Genomic DNA, 20,190 nt, shown 5'->3' with positions numbered 1-20,190 from the left:
CAATGAAGAATCACATTACTAGAATAATTTCCGGGATAGATTAGTTATCTTTGTATATTTTTTGCACTTTAGAATAAAGCACTTATCATTCCCATTATCCATTACAAACCAATCACCCATCAATTCATATATCACTGGGAAGCTAGTCCCATTACATCTAGTCGAAGCCATCACACCAAATGGAAAAGGAGCTGCTTTAAAGTCCAGACCAAGTGGTTTTCCCCGATGTTGATCCAGTGATTTTAGAGGCATCAACATGTTCCTCGAACTGTCTTCTCTCTATGAATTCCATTATCTGAATAGTACCTATCAAACTCTTTGCTGCAATATTCACCTCCATTGCCTGATCAACGTGCTTCAAACCTAGCAACAAATTTCTTGAGTCAAGAATCTGCATCCCCTTCTCACTCATGTTCCCGAGCCTATGATGCCACAATGCCATATCTTCTCCTGTAGAGTTTAAAGTATTAACAGAATTAGAAATACCATTGCATAAATACAATGTACCAACCTTTTCTCCCTTTGTTATTACCAGGGATCCTTTAGTGACCTTCCAGGTTTTATCTGTAAAAGTAGTCACAAAGCCTTCACCTCCCAACTACCTTGTTGAAATCATATTTTTATTTAGATCTGGAACATACCTTACCTCCTTCAATAGCCATTGATTTCCATTCTGCCGTTTTATGAAAACTGTACCCATTCCAATGATTTTACAGGGTTTATCATCACCCAATCAAACATGTCCAAAATCTCCTTGAACATAATCATGAAAATGTTTCCTATCAGGTGTGGCATGGAATAATGCCGCTAAATCTACCACCCAAGCATCAATAATATAATCTAAAGAAAGAATCAAAGCATCTCTTAACACATCACCTTTCACATTCGCTTCATGATTGTTTTCTTGTTGCGCATCTCCTTATTTTCCCTTCTAAGACTTGCAGTATTTCTTCAGGTGTCCTTTCTTCCCACATTTCCAGCACACTATCCCCGATCTAGACTTGGATCTGCCTTTCCTTGACTTACTGCGATATCCTAGGCTCTTTACTCTTTCCATTTTTCTTCCCCTAGTCTCTATAGTCAAAGCATTACCTAATGTTTCACCGGAGTTTTTTCATCGCATTTCCTCGCTAAGGATTACACTGACAACATCATCAAACTTTAAAGTACTAGATCTAGAGACATAGTTACTAATGGCCATAACTAAACCATTCCAACTTTCTGGCAATGAGCACAAAAATAACAGAGCCCTAACTTCATCCTCAAAAGCTACCCCTACAGAACTTAATTGATTGGTAACTATATTAAATTCATTTAAATGATTAGCAACAGATCCACCTGAAATTTTCATATTAAATAAATGCTTCATAAGAAATACCTTATTTGAGGCTGAGGTTTTTTCATATAGTTTGGCCAATGTTGACATTAAACCCTCTGTTGTCGTTTCCTTTGAAATATTAAACGCTACCGACGCTGCTAGGCACACCCATATAGTTCCAAGTGCCTTTCTGTCGAGAATATCCCATTTTGTGTCTATCATACTCGTCGGCTTCTTTGCCTTTCCACTCAATGGTTGGTACAGATCTCTCTGATACAGATAATCTTCCATCTACATCTTCGACAGCTAGTAGTTTTGGCCATTAAATTTTTCGACCCTAAACCTATGATCTTCTGCCATTTCTCCCACTCAAACCAGGAACCCTTCTCTTCTGCGAGTTTTTCAGCCAAGTAGACCTTTGGCTCTAAAATTATATTACAAAGCAATGGAACACATAAAATATTGCAAAAATATAAACATAGAAAACACATAAAACAAGACAGACACAGAGATACGTGCTTCACCCAATTTGGGCTACGTCCACGGAGAAACAGCCAATCCTTCCTTTTATATTATCCAGCAAACTGAAGAGATACAACCTACAACATATCCACTGTAATTCCCTCTTCACTTTCAATCTCCTCTCTCTTCCTCACTCAGAATACAGATCTACATGGACGTAATACAATTCTCTCATATATAGCAAGGGGTTGCCTTCTAGGGCAAAAAACCCTAAATTAAACATAACTTCTACCATCAAATCTCTGCCTAATGAATGGCCCAGATTGACTATGAAATTACAAAATTTCACAAGGAAATTTTACATCTATTTTTTGCTTCAGGGGCATTGCCCTCGATCGCCCCCACCAGGGGGGCTCCCAAAGGTCGCAACCCCCCCCCCCCCCTGCAGCGAATATTTTACGGGCGGTGTTTCTACCCCATTACAAATTGGGGTCCAATGCGGGGATACCTTTGAATACAGAAGACAATCAGGCTCCACACCCAACAAGGAACATTGTTGCAGCTCTAGTAGAATAGGTGGAGGAAGATGTGTAGGAAGCAAAAAATGTGTCAGAGACAAGAGAAGCATTGATGATGAAGAAGGTGTTGATCAAACAGGAGAAGGAAGAAGTAGAACTAGACCCAAGGAAGCGTTATTTCAATTTTTTTTCAAAATCCAGGGTAAGTGTTGTAAAGTAGTGATTGATAGTGCTAGTACAGATAACCTAATGTCCACAAAGGTTGTAAAAAGTCTCAAGTTGAAAAGAAATTAAGCATCCAAGATGCTATTAAGTGTCTTGGTTGCAGAAGGGACATCAAATTTTAGTGAATTAGCAGTGAGAGATAGAGCTATTGATTGGCAGTTACAAAGAAAATATTTTATGTGATGTGATGTTGATGGATGTATGTCACATTTTGATGGGAAGACCATGGAATTTTGATAAAAGTGTGGTGTTTCATTGTAAGATGAATAATTATAGGCTCTCGAAGGATGGTGTTGTCACTCACTGCTTTATCAATGTTCAATTGCCTCAAATACACAAAAGCATTGAAGTTTTATGCCAATTTTTGAGCCACAGAAGCTATCAAAGCTTAATTGGTACCTCTCTATTATGTAGTTCTTGGAAAGATCCTTCCAACGGTATATGGAAGTCCAAAAATGGGCTCCTAGAGCAGAAGTTAAGGCATTTTGAAGTCTACCTTGGAAAAGCCCAGCAAACCAAGAAAATGACTAAGTGTCAACATAAATCGCAATCGGGAATCGAGAGGCTTATCACAATCGCAAATCGGGCTTGATGGCGAGTAAGGAGAAATGATGTAAAAAGGAACAACTATTTTCCGATCACCGATATTGCAAATCAACAATCGGCTGGTCAGGGCCCAACATTTAGCGGTGGTCGGAACCCCCCAGGCACAAAAACGTATTGACGATAGGCATATCGGTGGAACAATGGGCCAACACTCAAAAACCTTATGGGGGCTAATATCGCGATGCAATCTTAAAGTTCAGGGTCAGGCCAAAAATGTTTACAAAGAAAAAGGTTGACAAAGTAGGAGCAAGCCGCCCTCTTTCTCTCTCCTTCACGTGGCAGTATCCCACATCTCGTAGATTTTTTGCAGTCCCGCAGGTCCCCGCAGTTCCCGCAATCCCATAGGGCCCCACATCCCACATCTCAGCAACCCTGCAGCCCCGCATATTGGCAGGGTTTTCATTCCAAGACCTTGTGGGGGCCCATGTTGTGGTATAATGTAAAATGGTTGAGGAAGGCCGAATTTCAAACAAAGGAAATACCTGTGAAAACAAGGCCGGGCAGGCCTTTTTATCTCTCCTCCGGGGGGTAACGTGGTGGCATGTCATTGTTTCTAGATCTGACATGGCATATGACGTCAACAATGATGTGGCAATATAGATGTTGACGTGGCAAGTGGACATGTCTCACTTAGTTTCAACATTTTCAGAGGTCTTATGGGGTCACTTTTGAGTGACACGTGTCACAACTCACAAGGTGACACACGGCAGTGATGACATCACCCATCGAAATCAGCGATCGGTGATCTCACAATGTAAAGCTTTCTCTTCTGCCAAAATTCCTCCCCGGCTATGATTGCGATAAGAAAAGGCCCCCCCAGATGCAATGTTCCATAGGCCATATTTCATGAAGTTTTCACGTCTAGGAAATCGGCCAATGTGGGACTTCTACGATATAAAGAAAAAGACCCCCCCCCCCCCCCATGAAACTATTGAGAGATTTAGTGCCAAACACATGAGCCTTTGGTTCCAACCCCCAGTCATATAAGGAAATTCATAAAGGGGGCTATAAATAAAGGGGGCCTAAGAGTTAATTGAAAATTCCTGCATGTTCGTCTATTTTAAATAATTTAAATGCCTGTGGGATGGTACACCAATAGCACTGTATAAATATTTAAATGGGCAGATGGGTCGACAATGGTGATATGAAATAAGAAATGGCATGGCTGCAAATCGATATGGGGAGGATTCAGGAAGTTTTAATGGAACAGCATGGTGGTCTACTTCGTCATGCAGCAAAGGACCACTCAGGCACACACCCTTCCCACTCCACTCCCTACTCCACCGAACAGGTGACTCAGGCATTTAAAGAATAATTAACAGAAGTCGGTCGAGCAGCAGTGAACTCCCTCAAGCAACTAAAAAGAGCCTGATGACAATAGGGACATGGCTCTATCTAAGGCCTCCACTGAAGCAGCAAGGGGACACCTCCTCTTTCCTCTCTCAATTTTCTTTCTCTATGCATTTATTTTTGCATTTTTTCCAAGAAAGGGATTTGATCCCTATTGTAATCTTTAGGTAGGTGGTAGCAGAGCCTTACAGAGCCAAGGCAACTAGTTTAGCATAACAGTTGGGGTTTGTGCTTAGATATTTTGTAAACTGTAATTCCAGCTCCCACCTCCTCTTATAAATAGGGGGAAGCAATATTATACAAAGGTTCCATAATTTCTAACTCAGGAGGGCTGAACTTTGTGATGCCATTTTGGGTATAATTTCCTTATTCATGGGGTTTCATTGATATCATTGCTGAGTGTATGGACTAGTTATTGGACCATTTTAGTTAATGGCATTTTCCTGGTCATTCCTAACATGATTACTGTGCAATAGTCTTCCCTTCTGTAACCTCCTTTCACTTATGTTTTTCCTCTCTTGAAATATTAAAATGAATGCATTTGGTTATTCTTCAATCTATTTATTTATCTTAGTTGCACATAGAAGACAATACCTGCGCTTGTCACAAACCTATATGTTCTATTAACAAGCATTGCAGTACTTGTAAAGTTACAGATTTTCTTAAGCATTTGACTAATCTATAGGACCTGTATTAGTTCAGATCTATGTTAAATTTGGTAGAGAATGATACCCATGTCATGTTTAATCTGAAGCCTTCTTTTGCACCCCTCTATTTCTATCATTTCACCGGAAAATTGTGGTTTAGGATTCTGTGTTTCTTATAGCCCTATCCATCAAATTCCACTTTTTGTTGGAACATTGTTGCCTAGGATTCTGTTTGTTACAACCCTGTGCATCTATTTCCCTCCCTTTCCTCCTCTCCATCATTCCTACAACTTCAGTTTTAAGTTGTCTCATTTCCGTGTGTTGGCCACCAAAAGAAGAAACCATTTCTCTTTGAGATTTCCCCATATACCCCCAACATTTGGATCCATGATTTGGCTTGAATATACCTCTTTGAAAGCTAATTGAACCAAGCCCCTCCTATTACCTTTTATGTGACAATTGGAGTTCCACAAACCCCCTCACATATAATCTTACAAGCACTCCTCTATTTAAGATGTCCTAGGCACTTGTCTATAATCAACCTAGAGGTTGTCTCTAGGGAGATTTCCTTGCCTCATGCTGCAGGTGCAAGATTTAGCCACAACATCTTTCTGGCGTTGTTGCTAGGTAATGGATTAAAATATTTTTCCATAGGTAAGACAAATTTTTGCATTTCCCTTGTTAGGTGAGCTAGGGAAGTGTGGGATGAAGATCTCTCAACTTGACGACTCCACTGATTAATTTTATGGTTAACATCCTTGGCACTCCATTGTCTGAATATCAATTGTAAACACTCTTGCAACTACCTTTGTCAAGAAATGGAAGAGACGATGGAAGAGAAGGTTAGCTCAATAAAGAACTCCTTATATAGACTGATGAAACTGGAGTTAGAAAATATAAGCCTTCAGCGACAATGCTCCTCTTTCTCTAATAAATAACAAGAAGCCAAGACGCATGAAGAAGAGGAGGATGATTTTGATGATGATGAGATGGATGATTGCTGCAAGCAATTCGTTAATTTCATGATGGCTCAGTTGCACAAGAGAAGTGCTCTTCGGTTATCTACAAATACAACCATGGGAAATGACCAAAACGAAGGCACTTCCTCCAAGGAGCCTCCCAGGCCAGCTGACAAGGGAAAGGGACTTCTAGATACAACTGGATTTAAACCCAAAGTCCTCAAAGAAGAGAAGTCACCCTCCCCCTCTTGGCTCATATGTGAAGAAGCCAATGAGCCAAGTGGTGTTTGTGGCTGCCATAACCAAAAAGACATCGGTCAACAAACTATATGTGAAGAAGAGGTTGCTGCAAACATTCCTTTTCTATTCCATGACCCTATGGCTATGTACATGAGCATATTCTTAAGTCAAAAATAGAGGTTATTTCAAGAGCATGTATCAGGTTCCTTGTTTGAATATTTTTTATGGTGCATGCCTGTTTTAATTTTATTTTTCAGCAATGTGAATGCATAAGGCCCGGTACTCTAATGTTGGCCTGGCTCCATTGGAGGGTTGAACTCACTTAAGTGAATTGAACCCTGTGCATAAGTAGGAGTGTATATAAATAAGCTCACCAGTTGAGCATTTACTTTCCAGTTGTTAGAGTTTTTATTTCTTCATTTTAGATTGAGGAGGAAAGTCCCTTGGAGATTTTGTTGATTACAAAGTTCATATATTACTGACTCCATGCCCAATGGTGAAGGGTACTGGTCTATAGGTTATCAACACCTTGCCTGCAAGGCACTATCACCAGTAGGAGCCAATGTTGTCACTCACTGCTTTATCAGTATTCAATTGCCTCAAATACACAAAAGTAGTGAAGTTTGATTCCAATTTTTTAGCCATATAAGCCATCAAAACTTAATCGATCCCTCACCATTGCGTAGTTCTTGGAAAGAGATTTCCAACGGTATATGGAAGTCCAAAAATGGACTCCTGGAACAAAAGTTAAGGCATTTTGAAGTCTACCTTAGAGAATCCTAGAAAACCAAGAAAATGACTGTGCCGAGGTGTTGGCTTGTATGGGCCTAACCCAGGTTCAGAGATGATTTGGCCAAACAATCCTGGTACTACTGGCCCTTTTGGAAACATTCCATGGAGCGCAGACTGAGGTCTCACCCGAAGTACTATGGGAGGGTTCTAGAACCATGTTTCCGCACCCTAGAGAAGTCTGATGGTTTTTCGGTGGCCCACAATGTGACCCTACGCGCACATCACTACGTGCATCTATAGAAGGCATTTTATGAGTATATGAAGGAAATTAGAACACTGTAAGCGATTTCTAAGTAATCAAATACTCATAATACTGTAGATAACATGAAAAGACAACATAAGAAACTCATACATTGAACTCTCTATGATTCTTGAGAAGCATAAGCCAGTACTATATTACCAAAAAAAACAGAGTCTTTACATAAGCCAAATATCAGAGCTTTTTTTCATAAATTTCCAACCCTCTTGACATTGCTCTTTCTCCTATATATAGAGCTCTTCTATCTAACTGAGATTCCTCCTCAAGCATGAGGGGAACTCGAAATCTACTTCTAATGACACCTATTCATATCTTAACTGCCTATTTAATGTAACAAACTGCTACTAGAATTTTTAGAGATCTAAATCAAATAGGAGTCTAACTCCATATTATGCTAATAATAGCCTTAATTACAATCATTCTCGTTCTTTGACAAGTGGTGTTTTTTAGTTTGGCTGTGGTGGATGTTCAAAGCTCCATAATGGTCCTCAATGTCACATCTTCTCCATTGCCCTTGAAACATAGGAAACTACCCCTGTTTATCGGCCTTTGGTTTTCCTCAAAAATGTTCGAATCCAATGAACCATGTCCTTCATCTTTGATTATCCAAAATATATCAGAATGCCACGTCCTTGATGTGCTGTCAACCTCTTTCATGTGTGAAGGCAAAAGCTCCTCCAAGCTATCTGACATATCTTGGACTATAGTAAATGTGATCACTTTATGACAAAAAGTTTAGAGTTGGATTCGAATACATGTTTCCTCCACCTGTCTTGACCTTGTTGAAAGTTGATACCTTTAGATGATCCCTTGAAGATATTCCCTTTTCAAAAAATTTCCGCTTGTATTTCAAAATTGGTTGACTGAGATTAGATTGTGTAGCTTCAGCAGTTTCGTAGCGCGCTACGAAACTGCTGTGCATTAGTCATCATCTTCAGCAGTTTCGTAGCGCGCTACGAAACTGCTGTGTAATTCCAAAAAACACAGTTTCAACCAAAATTTTGCTATTTTGAGCCTCTTGATATTTAAACATCCTTTTCAATTGCTCCAAAGCTTTTCAAAACTGAATGGAAAGGTATGATTCTTCAAGTAGGATTATAACAAGGAAGACCATCAAAATCTGAAACAAAACCTTACTTGATGTGTGACTGCCTTAAGGAAATTCTTTCTGCTGGCTTAACTGTATCTTTAAGTCTTCAATTTGTTTCTTCATGACTTTGATCCCAGATCTGAGGTTTGTATTGACCTTTCTGATAAATTGAGCTTCCTTTATTGCAGGAACAATCCAGCTACGGAATTGAACATTAAAATCAACCACCACGGGTATTTGAAATGTTTGGTCCTCCCACCGAGCTTGCATTTGGTTAAAATAAGCCTCCTTAGCTGCAAATTTCCTGGAGGCCCTCTTCAATCTAGCAATTTCAAAGTTTGCCAATTCCAACCTCCTTTTCAACTCTTCCACACTATCTTATTCCTGAATAGTAACTGCTCTGCCTTTATCCTTTCCTTCATGAGGTTGTGTTACCTCCCCTGTTTCATCTGCTCTTGGCAGTACCTCCTGTACCTGTTTAAAATTCCTCGTTATGGGTCTCCTGGGCTTAAAGACAAATTGATCAACCTGATCATCAAACTTGAGTTTCTTCGAGGCTTTGACTCTCTTAGCCTTGTATTTTCCTGACTCTATCAAATCTACTTGAAATAGTGGAGATTCTTCAATGTCAATGGCTTGCAATAAGTCATTTAAGTCTCCCTTTGAAACGGGGCTTTCTTCAATAATCCTTGATTTGCCTTTTTCTTTAACTACCTGGCTCCTAGTCCTTCTTCTTTGAACTCCTTCACCTGTGCTTGATTCATGTGCAGCTTCTTTGACCTGATCTTTCTCTTTAAGGGACTACTGGGGTGTATCATGGATAGTCAGTGGCTTGGTGAATTCTCTTACTTGTTTCCTAGCCTTCAACTTTGAAAACCTCCTGGATCTTGTTTCTGCCTGATGGCCAGTTGTTGTTGGAAGATATTTTGCGGCTTGAGGACTAAGACCGGTATCTTTTTTGAAACCAGACATGAATATGAATGTGGGCCAGTCCCTACCTACTTTCTGGAGTTCATGCACACCAAACACATAGAATGCATTTTATGAGTATATGAAGGAAATTAGAACACTGTAAGCGATTTCTAAGTAATCAAATACTCATAATACTGTAGATAACATGAAAAGACAACATAAGAAACTCATACATTGAACTCTCTATGATTCTTGAGAAGCATAAGCCAGTACTGTATTACCAAAAAAAACAGAGTCTTTACATAAGCCAAATATCAGAGCTTTTTTTCATAAATTTCCAACCCTCTTTACATTGCTCTTTCTCCTATATATAGAGCTCTTCTACCTAACTGAGATTCCTCCTCAAGCATGAGGGGAACTCGAAATCTACTTCTAATGACACCTATTCATATCTTAACTTCCTATTTAATGTAACAAACTGCTACTAGACTTTTTAGAGATCTAAATCAAATAGGAGTTTAACTCCATATTATGCTAATAATAGCCTTAATTACAATCATTCTCGTTCTTTGACAAGTGTTGTTTTTTAGTTTGGCTGTGGTGGATGCTCAAAGCTCCATAATGGTCCTCAATGTCACATCTTCTCCATTGCCCTTGAAACATAGGAAACTACCCCTGTTTATCGGCCTTTGGTTTTCCTCAAAAATGTTCGAATCTAATGAGCCATGTCCTTCATCTTTGATTATCCAAAATATATCAGAATGCCACGTCCTTGATGTGCTGTCAACCTCTTTCATGTGTGAAGGCAAAAGCTCCTCCAAGCTATCTGACATATCTTGGACTATAGTAAATGTGATCACTTTATGACAAAAAGTTTAGAGTTGGATTTGAATACATGTTTCCTCCACCTGTCTTGACCTTGTTGAAAGTTGATACCTTTAGATGATCCCTTGAAGATATTCCCTTTTCAAAAAATTTCCGCTTGTATTTCAAAATTGGTTGACTGAGATTAGATTTTGTAGCTTCAGCAGTTTCGTAGCGTGCTACGAAACTACTGTGCATTAGTCATCATCTTCAGCAGTTTCGTAGCGCGCTACGAAACTGTTGTGTAATTCCAAAAAACACAGTTTCAACCAAAATTTTGCTATTTTGAGCCTCTTGATATTTAAACATCCTTTTCAATTGCTCCAAAGCTTTTCAAAACTGAATGGAAAGGTATGATTCTTCAAGTAGGATTATAACAAGGAAGACCATCAAAATCTGAAACAAAACCTTACTTGATGTGTGACTGCCTTAAGGAAATTCTTTCTGCTGGCTTAACTGTATCTTTAAGTCTTCAATTTGTTTCTTCATGACTTTGATCCCAGATCTGAGGTTTGTATTGACCTTTCTGATAAATTGAGCTTCCTTTATTGCAGGAACAGTCCAGCTACGGAATTGAACATTAAAATCAACCACCTCGGGTATTTGAAATGTTTGGTCCTCCCACCGAGCTTGCATTTGGTTAAAATAAGCCTCCTTAACTGCAAATTTCCTGGAGGCCCTCTTCAATCTAGCAATTTCAAAGTTTGCCAATTCCAACCTCCTTTTCAACTCTTCCACACTATCTTCTTCTTGAATAGTAACTGCTCTGCCTTTATCCTTTCCTTCATGAGGTTGTGTTACCTCCCCTGTTTCATCTGCTCTTGGCAGTACCTCCTGTACCTGTTTAAAATTCCTCGTTATGGGTCTCCTGGGCTTAAAGACAAATTGATCAACCTGATCATCAAACTTGAGTTTTTTCGAGGCTTTGACTCTCTTAGCCTTGTATTTTCCTGACTCTATCAAATCTGCTTGAACTAGTGGAGATTCTTCAATGTCAATGGCTTGCAATAAGTCATTTAAGTCTCCCTTTGAAACAGGGCTTTCTTCAATAATCCTTGATTTGCCTTTTTCTTTAGCTACCTGGCTCCTAGTCCTTCTTCTTTGAACTCCTTCACCTGTGCTTGATTCATGTGCAGCTTCTTTGACCTGAGCTTTCTCTTTAAGGGACTACTGGGGTGTATCCTGGATAGTCAGTGGCTTGGTGAATTCTCTTACTTGTTTCCTAGCCTTCAACTTTGAAAACCTCCTGGATCTTGTTTCTGCCTGATGGCCAGTTGTTGTTGGAAGATATTTTGCAGCTTGAGGACTAAGACCGGTCTCTTTTTTGAAACCAGACATGAATATGAATGTGGGCCAGTCCCTACCTACTTTCTGGAGTTCATGCAGAATAATCAACTTAATTAAACCGTGGTGAAACAATGAGGTCTCACAGGCTTCTTTTCTTAGCTGCACCTTATCACACATTTTGCTTAAGCTACGAAATAAGTAAAAAGGTAAATCAATGGATATCTTTCCTGTAAAATGTAGAAGAAGCTTGAAATGGTATGAATACACCTTATTATATCTCCCTTCACAGGTAAGGTACCTTTGTATACAGGTAAGCAGATTGGCATATGAGTCCTTGACATAATTTCTAGGCACAGACTTGTTTAAATTTGAATCAATGTACTCCGGCTTCAAAAACTCCTTGCAGGGAGTCATATCAAATTTGAAATTCTTAAACCAAGTTTCTTGTCCCCTTGGAATCTCAGTAACTGTGGATATTACCTTTGGTGGAACTTGCAATTCGAGCATCCCAACCTTTGAATTCAGCCTTGTGAAATTCCAAGCAAATTCCTTGGTGGTTTGTGCATGACCTTCCTGTAGTTTCTCACAAAAATTCCAACATCCAACCTGCTTGAATGCATGCTCAACTTCTTTGTGTTTCAAGATAATGTCTACACCTTCAGGTTCGTTTCTCAAGCATCTTCCCGATCTGTGATCTTTCCTTTCTGTCGATCCCTCCATGAAGGTTCAGTGTAATGGAGGTTTGAAATGCTAGCGCTGCTTAAACTTCAATTTTTGCCTCGCTTGAATGGCTACTTCGCTTGATAACTGCCTCGCTTGATAACTATGGATTCAAATTGAAAACTTGTAGTCTTGTTCCTCATGCAACGAATACAATCATCATTAAGACTGTGAATACCTGGCCTCTCTTGGAACTTGCAATCCGTGTGTACCAATGTACCTAGCAGCTGTAATGATGGAGATAAGCGGTTGGACATGATATGTGGAGTGTATAAGCTGACAGTGAATGATGCAACCATAACTGAACTTGACAGATTTGACAGTTAGGAAAGATTCGTTGCGGATTGCACGAATCTCCGATTGCGTAGCGCAGTCAGTGTAAATTTTGAATTATGCACTATGAAATCACCTAAGACATGTTGTGTTGCGAAACTGCTAAAAGGATTTATGCGCTGCGAAAACACTTCAAAATGACTACATGCGCTACGAAATCACCTAAAGGGCTTTGTGGCACATAGTAACTTTTGAACAAAACTGACACATGGCTATGAGACTGGTGATGAATGAGAATGACCGGTGATGAATGAGAATGCATAGTTGACTCAAGACTCCTAAGACTCAGACTCTAAGGAAAACAAAAATCAAACTTAGAATAGCACCGACCTTTACCATCAAACTAATGTGAGAAATTTTGGCATTAGAATTCTTAAGTGATAACAGGCCTGAATGTCTGTAGCACACTACGTTGTTGCCTACTGAACCTACGACATTCTTGCTTCTGAACCCTCTGTGTCTGAATTGTGTCCTTACCTCTTTATCGGCATCTGCCGCGTATGTTTATAGTCCCGTGCCCTTATCCGACTCCTCGAGTTGTGAAGATTGTGCTTTGGCCAGTTAGCCAGATAGCCAACCCACCCATGTAAGGCTTCAAGCGACTATCTTTTACATTTCCTGGGAAGGGTTCTCCATTTAGTTTGACTAGCTAGACCGTGCCTCTGTTTGTGACTTCCTTAACCACGTATGGTCCCAGCCATTGTATTCTGAATTTTCCCAAAAAATTTTCAAACTTACTGTCATACAGCAATACTAAGTCATTTACCTTGAAGGTGCGCAACTTGATATGGCAATTGTACCAGGCCTTTTCACACTACTTTTGTACCTAGTGATGAAATCCAACCAGAAACCATTCTTCCTTGAGTTCTTCTAACTGTGAGAGCCTTTCTTCCAGAGCTTCGTGGTCCGTTATGCCTATGAGCACTACTATTCGCAGACTAGGTATGATGTATTCCATTGGCATGACAACTTACGTGCCATAGACTAACCAGAAAGGTGTCTGTCCCATCAATTTCTTACACGTTGTCCTGTAAGCCCATAGTACGACAGGTACGCGCAAGTCCCAGTCGTTTGGCTATGCGTTGCATACTTGATCCAGATTTAAACAGGAACGCAACAAATTACAGAGATAACCATAAACATAGAGATGTAGTGGAAATAATACTTCATTTCATTAATGTAAAATACTGAAATATGCTTACAAATAGAAATGGAAATAAACCAGCTAGGGCGATGGTAGCTTATCTTTGAGAAGAGATGTGGCAGCTACATGCCTCTGAACTGTGTTACAATGAGGCTCGAATGCCTATTTATTGTTGAGAAACAATGGAAAACCCTGAACATCCAAAACCTAACCCTAGAAGATGAAACGCCAAATTGTGGGCCCCATTTGGGTAAATTGGGACATCAACTTCCTCGGGTCGTAACTTTGGCATATGATCTCCATTTGATGCGCACAATATCTCATTAGAAATATCTATCCAAGAACTACAACTTTGGGAAGAGAAACATTGGCTTATGGACCCATGTTGCTCCCAATTTTCCCAAAAAATGTTGTTTAGGGCCTCAAAACGGCTCCGGAAGTTCAGAACCCGAAAAACTGCTAAAAATAGTAATTTGTGCTACAATTAAGGAAACTAAAAAAATTGAGAAAAACAATGTTGGGGGTCCAAGTGGATTTGGCAGGTGGCCACCAATATCCACCTAGATCATTCCTCCCCCCTTAGAAAGCAATGGTCCCCATTGTGTTGAGTTCCTCCATGAGATGAGGAAACTTCTGCTGAACTTGGTCCCTGGTGAGCCACTTGCCCTGGTGAAGGAGTTGGCCTACTTTGAAAACTCGATACAGTTGGATATTGTGTTGGCGAGTGTGCTTCATCTGTGTGTCCATGATCCGATCAATTGCAACTTGTTCCATGCAATCTGGATTTAATTCTGTGGGTGTGAGTTGTTCTACAATGTCGGATGTGTCTAGTTATGGTGGAAAGTATGACCGAAGGCAGTCCACATTGAACACTGGGTGCAAGCCAAGGAATGGGGGAATGCTCAGCGCAAATGCATTGTCTCCCGTAGCCTTGGTAATGGTGTAAGGACCATATTGGAGTGGTCTCAGTTTCCGATAGGCTCCTGTGAGGCGTTCCTTTTGCAAATGCAACCAGACTTTGTCGCCCACCTAAAACTTGTGTGGCACCCAATGTTGATCATGTCGCTGCTTGTACTTGGCATTTGATTTCTCCAGAATGTCATGGACCTGCTTGTGAATATGTTGGATGTGCTCAACGAAGTTGTTTTCCTTATCTGTTTCGGACTGGACATGAGCCGAATCTGTGTGAGTAGCTGCAAATGGCATGGCCACATCAATGGGACATAGTGGCTGGAATCCCAAGCCCTCCTGAAAATGGCTATGGCCAGTCGAGCTGTGAAGAGCTCAGTTGTAGCTATGCTAAACATAGGGGAGGCTCTCGTCCCATGTGCGAGGATGCTTTGAGTTGTACATGCACAGAATGTGTACAATCATCCTGTTGACAACCTCTGTCTGGCCATCAATTTGAGGATGGAAGGTTGTGGAGTTAGTGAGTTTGGTGTTCAGCATCGACCAGAGACTAGACCAAAATGTACAAAGGAACCAACTGTCCCGATCTGAGATGATAGACTATGGGATCCCAAAGTGCACCCACACTTGTTCAAAGAAGCATTTAGCAGTGGCTTCTGTTGTGATATTCTTCTTACAGGTAGCCATAATGGCCATCTTCGAGAACCTATCGACGACCACAAAAGCACAGTCATTTCCATGCTTAGTGGAAGGAAGGCCTGACATGTAATCCATGGAGATGGATTCCCAAGGTTGACTAGGGGTAGGCAGCGGGGTATAGAGGCCTTGCTTCTTGATGGTTGGTTTGGTAATGGCACAGGCAGTGCATGATCTGATGTACTTCCCGACATCCTGTCAAAGATTTGGCCAATAGAAATACTTTTGCAGTACTGCCACCGTTTTCTTTGTTAGGACCTCATATTGTATCTTTTTGACCATACATTTTTCTATGTTGTCATCCTCTTCAACCTATATTTAAAAGTCCTTGTTATTGTTTTAACCCAACTGTTCCAAAGGTACACAATATTTCTTTTCATCACTATACTTTTAAATATTTTACATATAATTACGCTATCTTCATAGTTAATCATTGAATTGATAGTTGCTGAACAGTTAAAGAATGATGTGCAGTCCACGTTGCTGAAACTTCCTAGATAATACTTCTACAGTTGCTGAAACAATAGGAACGACGTGAAAATCTCGTGGCTGAAACAATTGTGATTTGCATTCTAGATTTGATAACAACAGAAGAAGATCACCGAAGGAGCTGCTACACTGGATGTAACGACCATGATCCAAAGATAGCATTACTGTAACAACATTTTGTTGATGGGAAAAATGATTTTCCTATTTTTGTATATTGGGTTAAAATAGGACTTACAATGTAATCTGTTGTAATAGATGTCTCGTCTTTAAAAAGAGGAGACATCTACATTAGAGGGGGATGAACAGACTGCAGGAAAGGTCAAGTTGAAGGAATGGAACTAGAATCCTTTTGTAACATGACATATTGATGGATGAATAAAATCTTGTTTTGAACATTTCTTTCTAGTTCTTGTCTCCTGGGGAATCTTGTGGGAAGGACAGGGCCCACCTTCATCACAAGATTCACCCATTATATTTCTGCAGTGTGTTAAGTGTGTCTTTTATCCATGCCTTGTTAACAGTACTATTTACTGAATATTGTTTTTGCATTATTGTTGAAACTCTGTTTTCTTTCCAATTGATTGCTGCATTATTTAGTTTATCCATAGTTAATTCATGAGTGTTTCATTGGCAATTGAGTTTACAGAGTGAGTTGGCAGCTTGGTAATCAGAAACAGGTGCTGAAGATTCCCGCTCTGGGAATAGGGTCATGTTCTCTGTTACAGCATAGCTAGTTCTTTCCTTTGCAGATTGATTCTTTTTCATTAGATTACTCCTTAAATGAAATCAAGCATTCTTTGGTAGCTGTCTGCAATAGATTTTTTTTGTTGTAACTCAAAGTGGAGCTTCAGTTTGCTTAAAGCAAGGTGTGACTAGTTTTACTACAACTTTTATTGCTTTTAAGATTGAGTACATATAGTGCGTAGTTGCCTTTGAAATAAATAGACTTCCCTGGGTTGAAAATTTATGTAGCACTTGGTTGTTTGAATTAATAAGCAATTAAAGTGACCAACATTTTGGCGTCCTTTCGAGGGAAGGCAATCATGGATTTTAAAAGCATTAATGATTTTCTTTTAGGTATGCAGGATGCATGAGAGGATGCAAGAAAACTAATCCTACAGGTGGCAAGGGAAAAGGAAGAGGAGGAAGAAAAACTTTTATTGATGAGATTATCTCAAAATCTGAAACTTCTCAGAGGTTAAGCTCTCAGAGTCCACAGACTCAGCACTCTCTCCAAATGAACTATGGAATGGAGGAAGTAGTGGAACCTGAAAGGGTTGAAGAGATAGTAGAACATACTGATGAACCAATAGAGGACATTGAAGAACCAATAGAGGATATTGAGGGACCAATAGAAGTTGAGGAACTAGTTCAGGACATTGAGAGTCCAACAGAAAGCCCTAAAGACTGGGCAAGTGCAATAGGGGAACAACCAATGGATGGAAACAATGAAGGACTCTTTGGTGGGGGACATGGAGGAGGAGAAGGAAGAGGCGAGAATTCTCTCTCCACCTTGGAATTCCATATTGGGGATCTTCCCAGAGGAGCAACTCCTATGAAGAACATCCCACTCTCAACCTTACCTAACTTCCATGGTTTATCCTCTGAAGACCCTCATGAGTTTCTTTTCGAGTTTGACATATTGTGTAGAAGTTATGATTATGTTGCTAATGCTCAAAAGTTGAAGTTATTTCCAGCAACATTAAAAGGAAATGCACTAAGATGGTTTATGAGCCTGGGGGGTCATGTGATCACAACATGGGAGCAGATGAAGGAGAAGCTTCTAGCCAAATATCAAGACTATTGCTGAACGAGAGAAAAAAGGGAGGAACTATTCAAGATGGTTCAAAAGGAGGACGAAAATATAGAGGAATTTGTGGAAAGACTCCAGTATAATCTGCAGAGATCCGATCACCCCAATGTAAGTAAAGATATTCTTAAGACAATATTATTGAAAGGGGTAAGGGATGACTGTTTAGACATGCTAAATATGCTTGGTAAAGGGGACATATCTAAAGAATCGTATGATGAAATCGTCAACCTCTGCAAGAGATGTTCAAGAGGAGCTGCAAATAGATTAAAAAGTAGGGATAATACTTATTCAAGAGTCCAAAAATCAGCCAGTGGAGGAGCAACAAGAGCTGAAATAGGTAATCTACTTGAGGAATTCAAAACTGAAATGTTATGTTCTTTTGCTTCACAAATTGATACCTTGCAGGTTAAGAAGAAACAAGCAGAGGCAAAAGCCACTTTGGCCATCTTCTGTCCTAAATGCAGAGAAAAACATCCACTAAGGGAATGCCCATTGGACAAGGTACCAATTTGCACCATTTGTGAGAAGGACCATGAAACTCAACAATGCCCTTGTTTACCAAGGATAAAAGCAGCGTTGCAACCAACTGAGGAGGAAGCTGAAGCAGTTTATCTACTGACACAAAGGAGGTAATGGAAACCACGAGGACAAGGTACGAACTCTAGTATGCCATTTAATCGTTGGAATAATTATCCTTCTTTTAATCAAGAAAACTACCCGCCCTTCAACCAAATGCAATACCCACCCTTTAATCAAATGAATTTCCCACCCATGTAACAAACAAACCCTCCCTTTGTAGACCTTGCAATGTGGACTCCTTAGCCTCCATAGCAATCTTATTTTAATCAATGGAAACCAAACTGGAGAGCTCAAAAAATTCCATTCCCAATCCAATTTCCTCAGTTTCAGCAACCACTCTCTCTGCCGTCAGGTGCTCCACCAAACAATCAAATAATGAGACCCCAGCTGCCTATACAACTGAACCCTAACCCTAATAATAATAAAGCTGTGCAAGTCATCGATATTCAGAACCTGCCTACATCTCCTGTGTAGTGTAATGATATTCATTTATGATCCGGGAGAGTATTTGAGCCGATTATTGATGATATTACCTCTTCTAACTTTTACAAATAAGAGACATAAAAGAATAGTTTACCTAATAAGCGTGCTAAAACAGTTGAGCCACCCTCTAATAAAATTGCTGAAATAGTAGAGCCACCATTCCCTGAGCATCTAGCTCTCACTGAGACACCTGAGCTGCCTGCTTTTAATCTTCTAGGGGAATTGCAGAATCTTTATGTTAAAATTCCACTTTTACAAGCACTCACGGATGTACCAATTTATGCTAGAATTGTCAGAGACATTTACATCAAGAAACCTGGCAGGAAAGCTAAAGATCCCCTTAGAGTTCATGTGATGGGTGATCTAGCTGCTTTAATGTAGGGAAAAACTCCTCCTGTAAAATATGGTGATCCAGGCCATCCTACAGTCATAGTACAGGTTGGACAAACTATTATTTCGCGAGTTCTGGTAGAATTAGGTGTTGTTATAAATATTATGACCCTTGAAACTGCACAACTGTTACAGTTGAAAAATGTAATCAGAGAGACACCAACTATCCTAGAGTTAGCTGACCGTTCCACAATCAAACCAGAAGGGGTTATTGAAGACCTGATCATTTCAGTTGAATCCTGGAACTACCCAACTGACTTTGTTGTATTACAGACTAAAACAAAGTTGGGGGGACATCCTCTGATTTTGGGGAGACCCTGGCTGGCTACAGCAGATGCCTTTATCAGCTGTAGATCAGGTTCAATGACAATTTCTAATGGATGTGAAACTAAGCAGCTTACTCTTTACCCTCATGCTACACCTATGATTAACAATGATGATTCTGTATGGTTAGACTATGAGGATAATGACACTCAACCCATTTTGACCATTGGACAAGCCTTAACTCTTAAAGACACCATGGAAGATGAAGTAATTAGTAATTTTATTTCTGAACCTTCCTCGGTCACTTCTGAAACATATAATAAGCTAACTGCAATTTTGGAACCTGAAACCTAGGAAAAGCTTAAATCTGAAAATTTACCTCAAACATCAACTGTTATCTCCTCTAAAAGCATAACAGTAGAAATCGAACCTGGAAAAACATTGAACATAAACCCCAATTTATCAGATGCTGAAACACAACAGCTAATGAAGTTACTTCATGAAAACAAGGAAGCATTCGCATGGGACTACACAGACATGAAGGGGATCTCTCCTCAATTATGTACTCATCGTATCTATATTAAGGAGGGGTGCCGACCAGTCTGTCAACCCCAACGCGAATGAATCCCAATTGGAGGGAAATTGTTAAGGAAGAACTTCAAAAATTGCTTAATGCAGGGTTTATATACCCCATATCTGACAGTGAATGGGTTTCTCGATTAGTGATAGTACCTAAGAAAAATGGGAAATGGAGAGTATGTGTAGATTATAGAGCCTTAAACAAAGCCACTCAAAAAGATCATTTCCCCTTGCCATTCATTAATCAGGTGCAAGACAGCTT

This window comes from Pinus tabuliformis, chromosome 7 (assembly GCF_031772625.1).
Source record: "Pinus tabuliformis cultivar Carrire ecotype Pingquan chromosome 7, CPIR1, whole genome shotgun sequence".
Taxonomy (NCBI): domain Eukaryota; kingdom Viridiplantae; phylum Streptophyta; class Pinopsida; order Pinales; family Pinaceae; genus Pinus; species Pinus tabuliformis.
Note: the sequence above shows the minus strand (reverse complement) of the source record.